Consider the following 17625-nt stretch of genomic DNA (forward strand, 5'->3'; position numbering starts at 1 on the left):
CATTTCATAAATGGTACTATACTGTTCATGTCCATTTGAAACTTGAGGTTTTCTCTCAACTTACTGGATGTGTTGAGGCACATCCACGTCTCTATGTCTCGCTGCATTTGCCATAGTGCGCACAGCAGAAAAGTGGAAGAAGCTGAACTCTACCTCAGGAGGGGAGTAGACTATTTCTTTAAGACAACTGCAAATCTCTCCTCTAATCCTTCATGTCATGACTTTTTCCCCACTCTTCCAGTAAGTTTTTATTATCAGTTAAGTCATGATTCAGGGTCCCACGATGAGCTCCATGTACCCAAGTCCCCCTTTATCACCCTGGGAGAAGGACTTAGGACAGAGGAAAACTGGGGCGGAACCCATTCTCATCTTTCCAGGAATTGTGGCTTCTGCCCCATGGTCACCCCAGGTTGAGACCCTGGATATGAAGCTGGGAGATTTGTACACATTCCCACTACCATTTGCACACAGAGACATCACTCTCTTCAGCCATCATTACCTTTCCACAGTGGTAGAAATCTGGGTAGTTCTGCCAGCAGTTCCTGATCTGGTTCTGGTTGGAGAAGCAGCTGTCAAAAGCGGCAGTTCTGTAGTTCTTGACATGGGTCTTGATGTATTCTGCTATGTTGCTGACTCCTAAAGATGCCCCTGAGATGCCTCTCAGCTCAGTGTGACCCTCAGCAAAGACTATCATGATTTTTTAATTTATTGGGCAGAGAAATCTTATTATCAAACTCTTGAAAGAAATAACATTTTTGTCAATGGTACTATTCACACAAGTAACACTTGCAAAAGGTCAGGGAAAATGAGTAGTGTACATTAATAGCCAGGAAAAGATTAAAATTGAAAAGAAGGCCCTACATGTTTTGGGAAAATTTTCTTCAAACTACTGATCCTGTGAAACATTTTTAGAATGTTGTCATGTTTGAAAAAGCTCGTTGAAAATACCTGGGGAAATTTTTGAAAGGCAAAGAGTTAGAAAATGAACTAACCTCATATCAAGTTAAAAAGCTTCTGCAGAGCATAGGATACAGTCAACAAAGTGATGAGACCATCCACAGAATGGGAGAAAATATTTGCAAACTACCCCTATGATATCCAAGTTGTAAGACAAACTCCTCTTTACTCTTCCCTCTCCTCTCCCCAAGCAAAAGAAAGAATTCTCTTCTGGGGCTGTGAGCTGTGCTGCCTTGGGATGCGGGGAGGGGTGGCACACACACTCCCTTGGCCACCCTGGCTGGTGTCTCACTAGGTCATATGCCTGCCAAATCTACTGACTCTGAGCCCAGCACAGCACCAGGACTTGCCCAGGAATCGCAGTTCTTGTGGCTTAGACTAACTTTCAACTTTATTTAGGACCCAGAGCCCTTTAGTCCACAGTGGCAAGGCTTGCCAGAACACAGGTTCTGACTACTGGGATAGGCTACCCGCTCTGGATAGGGCTGGTCTAAATGCTGCCTCCATGGGTGGTGGCTGAGTTCTGTCCCGTGTTGCTTTTCACTGTGACAAGGTAGAACCGAGTTCCAATGCAAAGTCCACAGATGCTGCACTCTCCCACCCCCAAGGGCACAGGCTGTCTTTGTACCATGTAGCCGCTGCTGAGGAATGCTGGAAGAGCACTGTCAGCAATTTAAGGCTGTCTTTCTTGTCCTATTCAGTGCCTCTTTGGGTAATGTGAGGTTAAAACCAGGTACTGTGTATGCATCTGCTTGTTTGTCATGAAGGTTTTTGTGTAGATAGTTGTTAAATTTGGTGTTCCTGCAGGGAAGACTATTGGTGGAGGTTTCTATTCAGCTATCTTGCTCAGCCTCCACAAAGGCTTTCTGTGAATTTTTTTTAAAGCAGTCAGATATAGAGAGAATAAAACAGTGATTACCAGGGTTGGAGTGTGGGATATGAATTGGGAAGATATTAGGCCAAAGGATAAAAATTAACAAATATATAGGATGAACAAATGGAAAGATCTAATATACAATATGAGGACTATAGTCAATAATAGTGTATTATATTCAGGATATTTTCTAAATGAGTAGATTAGAGCTGCTCTCGCCATAGGGGGATAAATGAGTAACTGTGTGAGATGATGGATATGTTCCTTTGTTCCACTATAGTGATCTTTTTACTGCATATGTGCATCTTATAACATCATGTTCCATATCTTAAATATACATAATGATTTTTTTTAAAGAGTCAGCCTTTTCCAGGATGTGGGAAAGGATTTGCTTGCAGCAGCTAAGTAACATCACATAGTGCACATAGTTGTTGGTCAGGATAATTACATAGCAAATCACTCGTGGAAAAATGCTCAGTAAACGAATACAGAGAGACAGGAACCACCTGATGAGCATAGCAAAACAAGCTGTGAAAAATAAATACACATACACACCCTCTGCTCTAATGTTCTTAAAATCCCCTCCTGTCACACACTGCAGTTCCCTGTTTGGCCATCTCAGCTGCCCTAAAGCTGGCTAGAAAAATGATGGGCAATTAGAATGCTGCTCAGCAAACCAATTACAAAGAGAAATAAGAAGATTAGAATATGGACATGTTTGGAAGAAGATTTAGGGGAAACCTTTCTAGTTTGAAATGGTGAATATTAAAGATGGAGCAGTTCTCACAATCATTTGAGTCTATTTTTTATTGAAATTATAATAACAAATTAGCTTTGCTAATCTTATTTCATTTACTACAACAAACCCTATGAAATTTTTGCTGCTCATGGTGTCATTGTCCTTATCTTTGAGATGGGTAAACCAGATCATTCAGAGTGATGTAAGAGGGATTTATCCAAGACTATATATCAGTGAGTGGGAGAGCCCAAGGCTCAATCTCAGACCTTTTTTTTTTTTTTTTTTTTTTTGGTGCAGTGATGTGATCACAGATGACCACAGCCTAGAACTCCTGGCCTCAACCTCCCACAGTGCTGGGATTGCAAGTGTGAGCTACCATGGCCAGCCAATCTCATGTCTTCTGACTCCAGCTACTATGACATTTCCGCGACACTATGCCTTTTCTTGCCAGTGATGAGTGAGGTCAGCTGCTATCCAGTAAATGAAATGGCTCCAGTTTTTCATTTCCTCTTGATTTTCTTGTCTAGTGGTTTCATTAAATCTGGAAGTACTTGGTCCTGTCTGCCTCCAGCCTACTGTTCCCCCGATTCCTGATAAGTGACTAAACAAAATGACAAGTACAAGGGGATTTCCAGTCCTACTGGCTTGTTTCTGTGTGGTCTTTGATTTTTCAAGAGTAATGAGCAAAAAAAAAAAAAAAAGAAAAAAGAAAAAAATGTCTCTTATACATGCCATCTGAATTTCTCTCCCTTTCTTACCATGTGTACTTACATAGAAATACCAGTTGCTGTGTTTGCACAGCACCCAGCTGATAACAGCGAAAGCCTCTCATTCTTCACACCCATTTGCCAGGCTCTTTAATGTGAGCTGAAGAGAAGGGCACCTCCCCTGCAGTTTAAGTATGATCCAAGTGGAATGATTCACACCAGGCCCTGCTCTTCTTTTCAATGTAAGTAAATCTGATGTGTATCTTACAGAAACTGTTATTGGCAAGAATTCCTCCCCTGTCCCACTCATGTTCTATATTCATATTTCTGAGGATATTCACAGATCTCTACCCATATTTAAATTAACAGAAGTACATCTTAAAGCTTCTTAAATCTATGACAGACCTAAGATCCTGGGCCAGAGACTGACCAGAAACAAGCAGGACATAGGGTCTGAAGAAGCACATTCCTCCCTCAGGTCCTCTGCACACCTTCCTTCCCCTTTGATGGGAAAATCAGGAGGCAACGTTACATCTGTCCTTATTGAGTTCTTGCTAGTTTTTAAAAATCTATTTATTTATTTATTGACTGGATTATGAGACCAGCTAATTTTTGCATTTTTGGTAGAGAGGGGGTTTTTACCATGTTGACAAGTCTGGTCTTGAACTCCTGGGCTCAAGCTATTCTCCTGCCTCAGCCTCCTGAGTAGCTGGGGCTACAGGTGCATGCCACCATGCCCGGCTAATTTAGAGATGGGGTTTCACTATGTTCGCCAGGCTGGTCTTGAACTCCTGACCTCAAGTGATCCACCCATCTCGACTTCCCAAAATGCTGGGATTACAAGCGTGAGCCACCGCACCCAGCCCCATTAGGTTTTGAGTTTGTAATCTTAATTACAGTATAGTCATATAAACATTAGTTTTTCTTCATGAAATAACTGTGATTGAAAGTCATTTCTTCCCCTGACTATACACTATCCTTTCAGGTTATATTTGTGTTTTGCTGTTGTTGTTCTTGCTGCTGATGCTTTATGGATTTCAGAATGAAGAAAAAGGAAAACAGCATAGAGAAGCTGATCCTCTTCCACACCCAGAGGGCCATTCTGCTGCCTCTCTTCCAGCCACAAAAGGAGACAGGGCAGACATTCATGTGGCTGAATTCCTAATTTTCCATTATAGCTGTCTGCATGTGTGAAAACAAGGATAAAAACCAATAACTTACCTTAATCTTCATTTCAGTCTATTTGGTATTTCTTGCACTTCCAAGTCTGAGGGATGAGCTATCTACCACAGCTAGGAAAATTTATCTCTATGCATTTACATTTGAACATTTTTACCAACTAAATAAAAGATAGATTGCTCTTAACTACTGCAAAAAGATGATTACTTTTTTCTAATATATAAGACTAAAATTTCTGCCCTATCTAGTTTTTTACATAGAAAGGTTAATTTCTATGAATCATTGCAAAGATAAAAATAAATTTTCTGAATAAAAATATTTATTCAATGGAAATACTATAAAAGGAGGATTTTAATATTGTTTCTACTGATGTAACCTGTCTTAATGGAAAACATCAGTGGATCATGGCTTTGAGAATCTCAGACTCATAATAATTACCACCTGTTTTGTGTTTGCAATGTGCCAGACACGGTAGTAGAGATCAGGATTTCAGAAATAAGTTAGATGTAATTCTGTCCCCAAATAATTTATGCCTAATAATAAAAACAGGTTTATGCCCACTTTGGAACTAGTTGGAAGCCAAGTTTTTATTATTTATTTGTTTATGAGACAGGGACTCATTCTGTTGCCCAGGCTGGAGTGCAGTGGCATAATCTCATCTCACTGCAATCTCATTGTCCCAGGTTCAAGTGATTCTTGTGCCTCACCCTCCCGAATAGTTGAGATTATAGATGTGTGCCAACACACCCACTAATTTTTGTATTTTTAGTAGAGACACGGTCTTGCCATGTTGGCCAGGCTGGTCTCAAACTCCTGGCCTCAAGTGATCCACCCACCTCAGCCTCTCAAAGTGCTGGGATTACAGTCGTGAGCCACTGTGCCCAGCTGGAAGCCAAGATTTTAATGCAAAATAAGAATTATCTAGGGTGAAACTATAATATTGTGAAGGGAGTACAGAGCTGGCTTGAGATTAGAAAGGTTTTCTAGAGAGGTCACCCTCTCTAGAGTCAGTTTCAAAGTTGGGTAATATCAAGTGATTAACAAATACATCAACAGTTAAGGGCAGTTTAGGTGAACAGACTATGTGCAGATCATCTCACATAGTCACTGAAGATTAAGTAAGAATAAGAAATAGGCCTTGCTAAGCACTATAGGGAGGGAAGACAACCTAACCGATAATTATGATGAGTATTATAACAGAAGCGAGCACAATGTCCAAAAACTGCATAGAGGAGGGTATTTCACTCAGCTCTGCAGATCAGAAAGGCTTCCCAGAACAGTAATGCTTTAGCTGAATCTTAATGAATAAGGATTTTCCCTGTGGTCAGGGAAGTGGGAAGGGAAGGACAATTAAGGAGAGATTATACAGAAGATATTGGAAATGGAATGGATAATTTGTGCTTAGTCATTCGGCACTTACTATGTGCTAGACACTGGATGTCATCACAAGATGGGGTGGAGACTGATCTTGGACAAGACATACAGCAGCCAGATCATCTTTTTAAAAAGTAAATCACATCATTTTACTCTCCTATTTAACAACCTCCAAAGTGTGCTCCCCTTGCAAGCATAATAACTATCGTGGGTTCTTAGCATGACCCACAATGTCCAATATGATCAGTTCCCAAAAAATTTTGACAAGCTCACCTCCTGCCACATGCACTTACTCCCTCTGGCATTTTTTCTGTTTTGTAGGACAAACCTTTGGCTTCCCCAGGGGATTTTCTCCCTCCACCTGGAATGCTCATTCCTCATCATTTAGGTCTTAGCTCAGATGCTTTCAGAAGCCTTTCATTATCACCATATGAGAGTAACCCTCTTCCCCCAATGCCCTGCCCTAGACTATCTCAGTCCCATCTCCCTGTTTTTCGTTGTTTTATGTTTATTTTTGTTTTATTTTATTTTATTTTGTTTTTTGAGATGGAGTTTCACTCTTGCCACCCAGGCTGGAGTGCAGTGGCACCATCTTGGCTCACTTCAACCTCCACCTCCTGGGTTCAAGTGATTCTCCTACCTCAGCCTCCCAAGTAGCTAGGATTACAGGCACTCACCACCACGCCCAGCTAATTTTTTGTAATTTTAGTAGAGACGGGGTTTCACCATGTTAGCCAGGATAGTCTCAATCTCTTGACCTCGTGATCCGCCCACCTCGGCCTCCCAAACTGCTGGGATTACAGGCGTGAGCCACTGCCCGGCCCCATCTCCATTTTACTCTCATAGTATTTATTACAATCTTAAAATGCCTATTTCTTTGCTTTGTGTTATCTGCCTCCTCCAACAATACTCCACAGAAACAGGGATCTTATTTGTCTGTTAGACACTGTTCTAGCTTCAGCATCTAGAAGACTTGGCAATTATCTATTGGATAAATGAATAAATAATGACCTTGAGAGTTAGTAAGCTGAGGGATGTTCATGATCACGAGAAGTGAGATTAGTTTAAAGAGCTTTCCTGGGTAAGAATAAGCTCAGAGTAGGAAACCGAAAGGTGGATTGATGAAGATATAAATAATAATCCATGGCCAGGCACGGTGACTCAAGCCTGTAATCCCAGCACTTTGGGAGGCCGAGGTGGGCGGATCACGAGGTCAGGAGATCGAGACCATCCTGGCTAACATGGTGAAACCCCGTCTCTACTAAAAATACAAAAAATTAGCTGGGCGTGGTGGTGGGCGCCTGTAGTCCCAGCTACTCGGGAGGCTGAGGCAGGAGAATGGCATGAACCCAGGAGGTGGAGGTTGCGGTGAGCAGAGATCGCACCACTGCACTCCAGCTTGGGGGACAGAGAAAGACTCCGTCTCAAAAAAATATATATAATAATAATAATAATAATAATCCATGAGGAACTACATTATAAAAGTTTCTTTAAAAAGATTCTTAACATAGTAAGCATGACTGTATACATTTTGAGTATACAATCCTGGAAATTTATACCAATGAATTTAAAATTGCATCTCCATAACACCATAAATCAATTTATTGTTTTGGCAAAGTATGGTAGCTATGCTATCTCTTCTGTTGGAAGACATCTTTCAACTCATTATCTGTTATTCTTTTAGCTACTGATTCTATGCCAGGCTCTCAATTATAGGATTCATGTACTTAAGGAAAATATAGCCTGAAAGACCAAATCCAATCAAAGTAGGTAAAATATATACTGTCTGAAATTGCCTCACCATATGGCTTGAGAATTTCTCAACTAGCATTTATTTATGCATTATTTGTATGGTTTTTTATTTTTTAAATTTCCTTTTTTTCTTTGTTCATACCTAGTCCTGCACATCTTATTAATTTTTTAAATAAAAGAAATACCTATGAGAAAGAGGCCAGGCATGGTGGCTCACGCCTGTAATCCCAGCACTTTGGGAGGCTCAGGCGGGTGAGTCACCTGGTTTCAGAAGTTTGAGGCCAGACTGGCCAACATGGGGAAACCCCATCTCTACTAAAAAACCACAAATATTAGCTGGGCATTGTGCTGCCACCCATAATCCCAGCTACTCGACAGGCTGAGGCAGGAGAATCACTTGAACCTGGGAGGCAGAGGTTGCAGTGAGCCGAGATCGTGCCACTGCACTCCAGCCTGGGTGACACAGTGGGACCCCGTCTCAAAAAGAAAAAAAAAAAAATACCTATGAGAAACAAAGACAACTTTTTAAAAACCTACTCTTTTATCAAACATACATACCTAGGAATTTATCCTAAGGATAAAATTTAACAGAATTGAAAAGATAAGTGTGGCAATTTTAACTTGTTAACTATACTTTTATTTGTAAGAATAAAAACAAACAATAACAAAAAAAACTATGCATCAACTTGGAGGAGAATTCCGTGGCTTATAAAAATGATATTCCAAAAAACATAGAAAAATATTTATGATTATGTATCAAATGAAAATAGCAGAGCCTGACATGGTAGCCTGTGCCTAGGATCCCAGCTATTTGTGAGGCTGAGGCAGAAGAATCAATTGAGGCCGGGTGCAGTGGCTTACCCCTGTAATCCCAGCACTTTGGGAGGCCAAGGCGGGCAGATCACCTGAGGTCAGGAGTTCGAGACCAGCATGGCCAACATGGTGAAACCCTGTCTCTACTAAAAATGTGAAATTATCTGGGCATAGTGGAGGATGTCTGTAATCCCAGCTACTTGGGAGGCTGAAGCAGGAGAATGGTGTGAACCTGGGAGGTGGAGCATGCAGTGAGCCGACATCGCGCCACTGCACACCAGCCTGGGTGAGAGAGAGACTCCGTCTCAAAAAAAAAATTGATTGAGCCCAGGAGTTTTTGAGTCTGCAGTGAGAGCCATGATCATTCAACTGCGCTCCAGCCCAAGTGACACAGCAAGACATCGTCTCTTAAAAAGAAGAAAGAGAAAATAAGAGAATACAAAATAACATTAGTAGTATAGCATGTTGGATCAAAAACAGATTTTTGGAATATGACAATCCTGATCCAAATCACATTTAGTTACTTAGGAACTATGTGACTTTGGGCATGTTCCTTATCCTTACTAAGGCTCTGTTTTCTCATTTGTAAACTAAGAATACCAATAGCACTAATTCTATCACATAGGAACAATTCTTTTGTTAACTGGAATTGACATTTAAAAATTTTATCGGAATGCCCCCATTAAAAATATTCATTTGAAAGTCATTTACACTCAAAAATTTCACCTTCCTTGCAACATACTTTATATTTTAGATTTAAATTTTGTATTTCATCATGAAATAACTGACAGAATCTACTGCTATGTTGTCAAATGTTTTGCAGAACTCGATAACTCTACACTCTTCACAGTGAATAAGCCTTAAGAATTAAAACTAAGCAACTGAAAATAGGGAAGTTATGGCTCTCATTGTTTTTTTCTTCCATTGCATTCATGGCTCAACATCAAAGCCATTTTTCTTATGAAAGGACTTCAATAAAGTTTCATTAGAAAACTTAATTAAGAGAAGTTGAAATATTAACAGAGTAGAAAAGAAGGAAATAATGATCAATCACATAAAATAGGAAAAGAAAGCAAAATTAGTGAAAGAGTACTTGTACAGAGAACAGATGAAATGGGTTAATGAAATGGAATAATAAATCTGTGTATAACTTTCACAGATGGCTATGATTCCAGATATGATATCTACATGCAGCATTTAGTATACTTGATAGTTTCATTTTAACTCAGCAATTGTAAATCTATAAAATTTAGAAATGCTGAGATAATATGACTTGCTGTTTCTGGCTCATGGATTTGTCACTCAAGGCTGTGATACAAAATACATTATCAAGCTCACCAGGCTGCCTCTTTCATTTAGTGCAGAGGGCTGTAAATGATACCATATTTACCTACAAATGTTAACTAGCTCATTTGCTCCTTCATCATTGGCAGCACTTCATGAATATCATAAATACCAACAGGCATTTCTATTGCCTCTTTTATAATAAGTTTATTGAGATATTTATACTCTTTTACCTAGAGATGTTTTTGATTATCATCACTGCTACAAATTGGGACAACTAAAGTAGTAGATCCCAAGAGATTTCTATCCTGATAATAGAATATCAGGATGGGATATTCTATTATCAGGATAGATGTGTCTCTTAGTTGGAAGGCACAGTTAAAAGTAATTTTAGTGGGCACAGTGCATCCACCTATAGTACATCACCCTGTAGTCTCAGTCACTCAGCAGGCTGAGCTGGGAGGATTGCTTGAGCCCAGGAGTTTGAGCCCAGTCTGGGTAACACAATGAGGCCCCATCTCAAAAAATGATAATAAATAATAATTTTAGTTTCCCATTCACTTGATGCTTTTCATGATCAAGCGAAGATTGGGCTAAAGATTCCAGTATTAGGAGGTTCCCAAAGACAGTTGAGAGTTGTATTTTCACGGGATCAATTTTCCTGGGGCTTAGGGCAATCTTAAAAGTCACAATCAGCTCTGAATTTGTTGCTACACAAGCAAAACTAAACTTATAAATCTTGACCCATTGCTATATATCACCTACAAAACAAGATGGGGCCATGCAGTGGAGTAGAACAAGGTGACTATAATGGAAGAAGCTGTAAACATCTTACACTGGGAAAATAGTGGAATAAAGAGCAGTGTCAGAGAAAATAGGCCACGTGGTAGCTCCAACATTTATGTAATCATTTATTTCGCTTCCTTGTATCCCTAGCTAAGCCTCTTCTTCCTCTGTATGTGTGTGTGTGTGTGTTTGGTTGTGTATCCTCTTCCTGATAAGATTCTCTCTTTACACTGGTACAATCAACTCCTTAATTAGAATTAGAATTTCTCTGTCTGGAATTTATACATATATCTTAGGATTGTATTTACTAGTAAAAAAAGACCTTCAAGTTTACAAAGACTATATGGTAAGAAATCTAAGCTTAATTTTCCTTTCATTGCACTACTTGACTTACAACGGTAACCATGCAAATGGATTTATGCTTCAATGTGTAAAATGAAAGGACTTTCCTCCTTCACTTCGCACATGTACACATACACATCTGAAGGCATTTAGCAATGTGTCCAGCACAAAACAGACACTTAATGAATGTTACTTTCTGTTTCCTTTTGAAGGACAGTGTGTTAGCCATCTACACAACACATTAAGGAATTAATGGGCAAAGCAAAGGCCAAGAGAGAATAGCTCAGTAGTTAGAAATATGAGCTTTGGTGTCAGACTGGATGTTGAATTCTGGCCTTACCATTCAGCAGCTCTCTGTCCTTAGAAAAATCACTTAAACTCTGATTCTCAGTTTCCTCTGGTAAAAAGTGGGGATAATACTACTTAGGCCATAGAATGTTTGCTAAAAGTAACAAGCTATTGCATGCATGCAACACACAAAGCACAGTTCCTAGAACATAATATGTACTCAATTATGAAAAGAATTTCAATTTCTTTTTAAAAAGGCATACCCACTAATCATTAGAGTAAAACACAAATCAAAACCACAATGAGATATCACCTCATACCCATTAGGATGGCCACTATCAACAAACCAGAAAATAACAAGTATTGGTGAGGATGAGGAGACATTTGAGTCTTTGTGTACTGCTGGTAGAAATGTAAAATGGTGTAGCTGCTACTGAAAACAGCATGATTCCTCAAAAAACTAAAGATAGAATTACCATGTGATGTAGCATCCCACTTCTGGGTATAAATACAAAAGAATATAAAGCAAGAGCGCGAAGAGGTATTTGTACACCTATATTCAATGCATCATTATTCACAAGAGCCAAGATGTGGAAGAAGCCTGAAATTCCATTTATAAATGAATGGATAAAGGAAATGTGGCATATACATATTTAGCCTTTCAAAAAAGAAGGAAATTTTGTTATATGCTACAACATCGATGAACCTTGAAGACATTATGCTTAGTAAAATAAGCCAGTCACAGAGGAACAAATACTGTATAATTCCACTTATGTAGAGCTATGCAGAGTAGGGGAAACCACGGAAACAGAAAGTAGAATGGTGGTTTCCAGGAGCTAAGGGGAGGGTGAAATGGGAGTTGTTATTTGATGGGCAAAGAATTTTGGTTTTGCAAGATGAAAAAGTTCTAGAGATCTGTTACCCAATAATGTGGATACAGTTAACACTACTGTAAAAGTGCACTTAAAAATGGTTAAGAGTGTGAATTTATATTATGTGTTTTTCACCACAATTTTACCAAAAAAAAAATAGGGCATACTAAAAAATAAAAAAGTGCATCTTTAAGGATGTTCTCTCTAGCTCTTCTCCAATGCCAGAATACAGAATGGGGAGGAGAAAGGAGAGATGAAAATAAAGAAAGTCAAAAACCGTTTTCACCATTCTTAAATTATTTTTATGGGGTTCCTTCAGGTTAATGAGGAAAGAAAAATCTGTGTAATTGATAGCAAAAGCGAATTTGAAGCATCCTTTGTCCCTCAGCTTTGGGAATACTCAAAAGAGGGGACTAGAAATCACCCATTATAGATAAGAAATGTCTTATGTGAATGTATTTATACAATACATCTTATGTGAATGTATTTATACAAATGCTTTGCCTTCGAATTGGAAATAAGAATAGTTAAAAGAGAGGAAACAAAACTTTGAAAGGGAGGGAAGGAAGAAGGCACTGTAGAAAAATCTTATAGTTTGGAGTCAAGATGATGAGTTTGAATCCTCTTTCTACTTGGTTATCCTCTCTGGGGATGACTTTGTCAGTAAAAATGGTGATGATCATACTTTCTAACAGAGGTGTTGTGAGAACTAACTCAAGATATTATGTTTGAAATGTTCTTTTCATCTCATGAAACATAATCCACATTTACTTGTGATTTTACAGACGGCAAACAGTAGCTAATTACCACCCCAAGGAAAAACAATAAGTAATTTCTACCTTCCTGCTCACGGGGCTGTAATCATTTATTATTTTGACACTTGTTGTTAGTCTTGTTAATGAATGTCAATATTAATTCAGTATGGGAAAGTGTAGGAAATTTCTATCTTCAAAGTTAAAATGTGACAACATACCCCCTGGGCATTAAAGGAAATAAATCAAAGCATTCTTACTAAAACAAGGAAGAAATTTAATGTTTCTTAAGGGCAAATAAGTATCTCGAATCATAGCTCAAGAATGTGATTCTATTCATGGTTCTCCCTCTTTCTACAGATAATCTAAAATATTTACAAAAGGTAATAACCAAATTCACTTCCAAAGACAAAGGAGAGAATTTCACCCTGAAAGAGAGGAAATGAAATAATTTTTGAACAATGAGGCTGATGGAATTATGGATTTTTTCCAAAAAGGAAATAATTAAAATTTTTTCCTTGGGGTTTTTAATTAAAGGTCCTCCACATCCTAAAGTATGATGGGGGGAATGTCCATCGGAATACCTCTTGGAGTTAGTTCAAAATACTTAGAATTAATGTTTCCTAAAATTGTATTTCAGTAATGCTACGTTCTATGTTTTCTTTTTTCTTGTATGTTGTAGCTCCAACAACAAAATACACTTAGTGGCTTTACTACTCTTGACTAACAGATTTGGGTGATGAACAAGAAAAAACAGAAGAAAAATCTAAGTAGAACTCACTGGATATTAACAGCCATGTGCCATTTTCTAAAATAGCTGAGATTTGTCTGTAGCCTTGTTTCTTTTGTTTTGTTTTGTTCTCGCTCTGTCACCCAGGCTGGGGTGCAATGGCGCCATCTCAGCTTACAGCAGCCTTGGCCTCCTGGGTTCAAGCTCAGGTGATCCGCCCACCTCAGCCTCCTGAAGGGCTGGGATTACAAGCATGAGCCACCATGCCCAGCTATAGTCTTGTTTCTTGATCAGTTTTGCTTGTTGGTTTGTTTTATTGGCAAAAAGAACTCATGAGATGGGGTGTGTCTGTGTGTGTGTGTGTGTGTGTGTGTTTGTGTGTGTGTGTGATAACCCTTTCTCTGCTAGAGTTGGTTTACTTTACTACTAAAATTTTTAAAGTATTTGATTAAATCTTTTATATTAATATTTATTTTTGCTTAAACATGAAAATTCAACCAGTATAATTTGGGTGGGGGAGGGTGCATACTTAATATTACAAGCACTCGCTTATGATCTTAATGAGTTCATTAAAGGAAAGTTATTAAGTAATATTACCATAGTAAAAGTAAAATAAGTAAACGAACGTTCAGCTCTATCTTCCAGTGGTTATTGCTTTTATTAGCTCACAATGAACCAACATTGGTTTCTTTTGCTAGTGTCTCTGAATACTAACAATAAAGCAGTTCTGCTGGTTTCCACTTTACTGATCTACTCTTGATTTACATCAATGGTGAAACTTTCACTTAGTTACCTCTTTAGACTTGCTTTCCACACATGCTATTTATGTGCAGTCAGCGGGAAGAAAACAAGAATGTGCATATGAGCATGAAGAGAAAGATGAAGAAATAAAATGCTTTCAGAAAAGTAGAAATTTCTATGAAAGTCCCCAGCATATTTTTTTTAAACACTGGAAACGGTCTTTGTGAATCATCCAATCTGACTGTTTGTTAGCTGTCATCCAGCAAATCCTTGAAGATGAGGAACTTGAACGTTTAAATAGAAGTCGATGACACATTCTTTGTCATGTTTTCTTATTTCTCTAACTAAACCAAGAGTTTGCCATGGAGATGTTCTTGAATTAGGCTTCACATCTGTGGCATTAAGGTTTAGAGAAATAAACCAGACTCCCTAGAATTGGAGTCTGGATTCTAGCTAGACTTGACTGTCCAGTGATGTGACCTTGGGCAATTTTCCTTAATTCACAAGGCCTTACTTACTCTCTGGAGTTACCTAAAATTTCTGCCTTTAGAGATTAAGGGATATTGAATTTAACAAGAATTCATAAACCCATAAACAAGAATTCCAGAGATGAAGGCATCGGATTGATTGCCCTATTGGATCAGGAAGAGGCAGAAAGCTCCACCATGAGGTGTGGGAATAAAGAGCAGATACAGTTGATTGAGGTTGAGTGTGTCAATGAAAGCAGAAATGTGGTGGGTTATCCTGGCATCTGTATACTGCTCTTCTTTACCCCAAGGACATTCAGGGTTGGCTGAGATGCCTGGGAGTGACATGGGTTGAGAGCAGGTTTTTGAAGGATGAAAAGAGGATATTTGCCTAAAAGTGTCACCAGGAAGCAAGGAGAAAGCCATTGTCCTTGTACTTGGCAACAAAGTTCAAGAGTAACACTATATCTGAGATTGCAAAGAAAGAATAGCAGGTTAAATATGGAGGCATGGACAACATTATAAAAGTGTATCTTTGTTCAAGTAACACATACTTATTGTTGAAAAGTTAAAAGGTACAGATAATCACAAAATAAACTCACTACAGATAAGCGCAGAAAAAATAAGCACTGTGAACATTTTGCTGCACATCATTGCAGGCTTTTCATAGATAAACCTTCTGCAGGTGTAAAAAGTATCAGATTCAAATATCTGTGGGTTGTGCTTGCTAGACAAGTCTTAAGCTGTGTATTGTTAAAATAAACCTTATATAATATATGGTAGCTTATTGTGAAAGGGGCAAGAAATCAAGATAGTTGTTTCTCTTATTTCCATTAAAAATCTATTCATTTCATGTTAGGAGGACAGTTAACTTGTTACCAAGCAGAACTGTATTTAAAACAAATTTGAAAACTATTCATAACCTATATGTATTTAGTCCTGGTTAGAGATAAAGCTTCACAGTGCTGTTTTATGCATCACATTAACCAGCTATGAAACACACAAGCCTTTATCTATAGCAGACAGAGAATTTCAGGATTTATATGCAGATACCCTACAAAGTCATGTGATTTTAAAATCAGTGTTTTATTATTTATTTATTTTGAGATGGAGTTTCACTCTTGTTGCTCAGGCTGGAGTGCAATGGTGCGATCTTGGCTCACCATAACCTCTGCCTTCCGGGTTGAAGTGATTCTCCTGCCTCAGCCTCCTGGGTAGCTGGGATTACAGGCATGCGCCACCACGCCCGGCTAATTTTGTATTTTTAGTAGAGACAGGGTTTCTCCATGTTGGTCAGGCTGGTCTTGAACTCCTGACCTCAGGTGATCCGCCCGCCTTGGCCTCCCAGTGCTGGGATTATAGGCATGGGCCACCGCACCCAGCCTTCAGTGTTTTATTATTAAGAAATCTCAAGTTACTTGTAAAACTATTCTAATTAAAAGTAGGTCTAAATATTTTCCAAAAAATAGGTTTATGTTCTATATACTGTTTTTTAATTGAGGTGGAAACCACATAACATAAAATTAATTAACATTTTGAAGTGAACAATTCAGTGGCTATTAGCATATTCACAGTGTTGTGCAACCAGCACATCCATCTAGTTTCGGAAGTATTTCATCACCCCAGCTGGAAACCTGGTACCCATTAAATAGTTGATCTCCATTCCTCCCTCCCCCTAGTGTCTGGCAACCACTATTCTATGTTCTAGCTCTAAGGATTTACCTACTCTGGATATTTCATATAAATAGAATCATACAATGTCTGACCTTTTGTGTCTAGCTTCTTTCACTTAACATAATGTTTCTGAGATTCATACATGCTGTACTATCAATACTTTTGTAAAAAGTTTTAATACTTATTATGGTTGAATAATATTCCACTGCATATATATATATGTGTGTGTATATATATATGTATATATGTATATATGCGTGTATATATGTATATATGTATATATGTGTATATGTGTATATATGTATATATGTGTATATATATATGTGTGTGTGTGTGTGTGTGTATACATATATATATATATATATATATATATATATATATATCCTGATTTGTTTATCCAGTTATCTGTTGATGGACATTTGGGGCCATCTGCATCTTTTGGCTATTATAAAAAGTGCTGCTATGAATGTGCACGTACTTGAATTTGTCTGAGTACCTGTTTCACTTCTTTGTAAGTTTAATTATAGAAAGCATACGAAATTTTAATTAGAGGAATTTGTTCTAATTCTTTTTAAAGTATTGGTGTAGGGTTCCCTAGTTATTTAGACTATTTCTCCTCTTCCTAATGAAAAAAACATATATTTTCCAAAAGTTGGGAAACAGGCTATAGCTACAACCACAACCGGTCCAACCTCCCTCTTACTCCCACCCTCACCCACACTCATGTCTCTGCTCTCATCTCCCACCCCAACACTCACTCTAAAAAGTTAACGATGGCCAGGCTCAGTGGGCAGTGGCTCACGCCTGTAATCCCAGCACTTTGGGGAACCAAGGCGGGCAGATCACCTGAGGTCAGGAGTTCAAGATCAGCCTAGCTAACATGGTGAAACCCAATCTCTACTGAAAATACAAAAATTAGCCAGGCATGGTGGCAGGCACCTGTAGTCCCAGCTACTCGGGAGGCTAAGGCAAGAGAATCACTTGAATGTGGGAGGCCGAGATTGCAGTGAGCCAAGATTGCACCACTGCACTCCAGCCTGGGCGACAGAGCGAGACTCTGTCTTCCTTAATCAGACTAGCTAAGTGGCCCATGGAAGGTAAAAAATAAAATTCATTTCAAGTAAAATTTTCAAAATGTTTAAAATATACACAGGTATTAGGCCCACTAGATCCAACACCTTTATGTCAATAGTAAGACGCACATACATGACTTGGTGAGGATATAATTGTTTGCTACAGACAGTCCCCTACTTAAGATGGTTCAACTTGCATTTTTTCACTTCACAATAGTTCA

The 17625-nt window shown here is 38.6% G+C and overlaps 1 long non-coding RNA gene across 1 annotated transcript in view; it reads left to right on the forward strand.

Moving 5' to 3' along the window:
* Positions 1-3262: 3262 nt before the first annotated feature.
* Positions 3263-17625, forward strand: part of LOC134737229 (uncharacterized) — a 40835-nt gene continuing 26472 nt past the window's right edge. Inside the window, exon 1 of the long non-coding RNA XR_010121918.1 lies at positions 3263-3519. This is a non-coding gene — a long non-coding RNA (uncharacterized lncRNA). The remainder of the gene's footprint in view (positions 3520-17625) is intronic.

Source organism: Symphalangus syndactylus, chromosome 7 (genome assembly GCF_028878055.3).
Source record: "Symphalangus syndactylus isolate Jambi chromosome 7, NHGRI_mSymSyn1-v2.1_pri, whole genome shotgun sequence".
In the NCBI taxonomy this organism is placed as follows: domain Eukaryota; kingdom Metazoa; phylum Chordata; class Mammalia; order Primates; family Hylobatidae; genus Symphalangus; species Symphalangus syndactylus.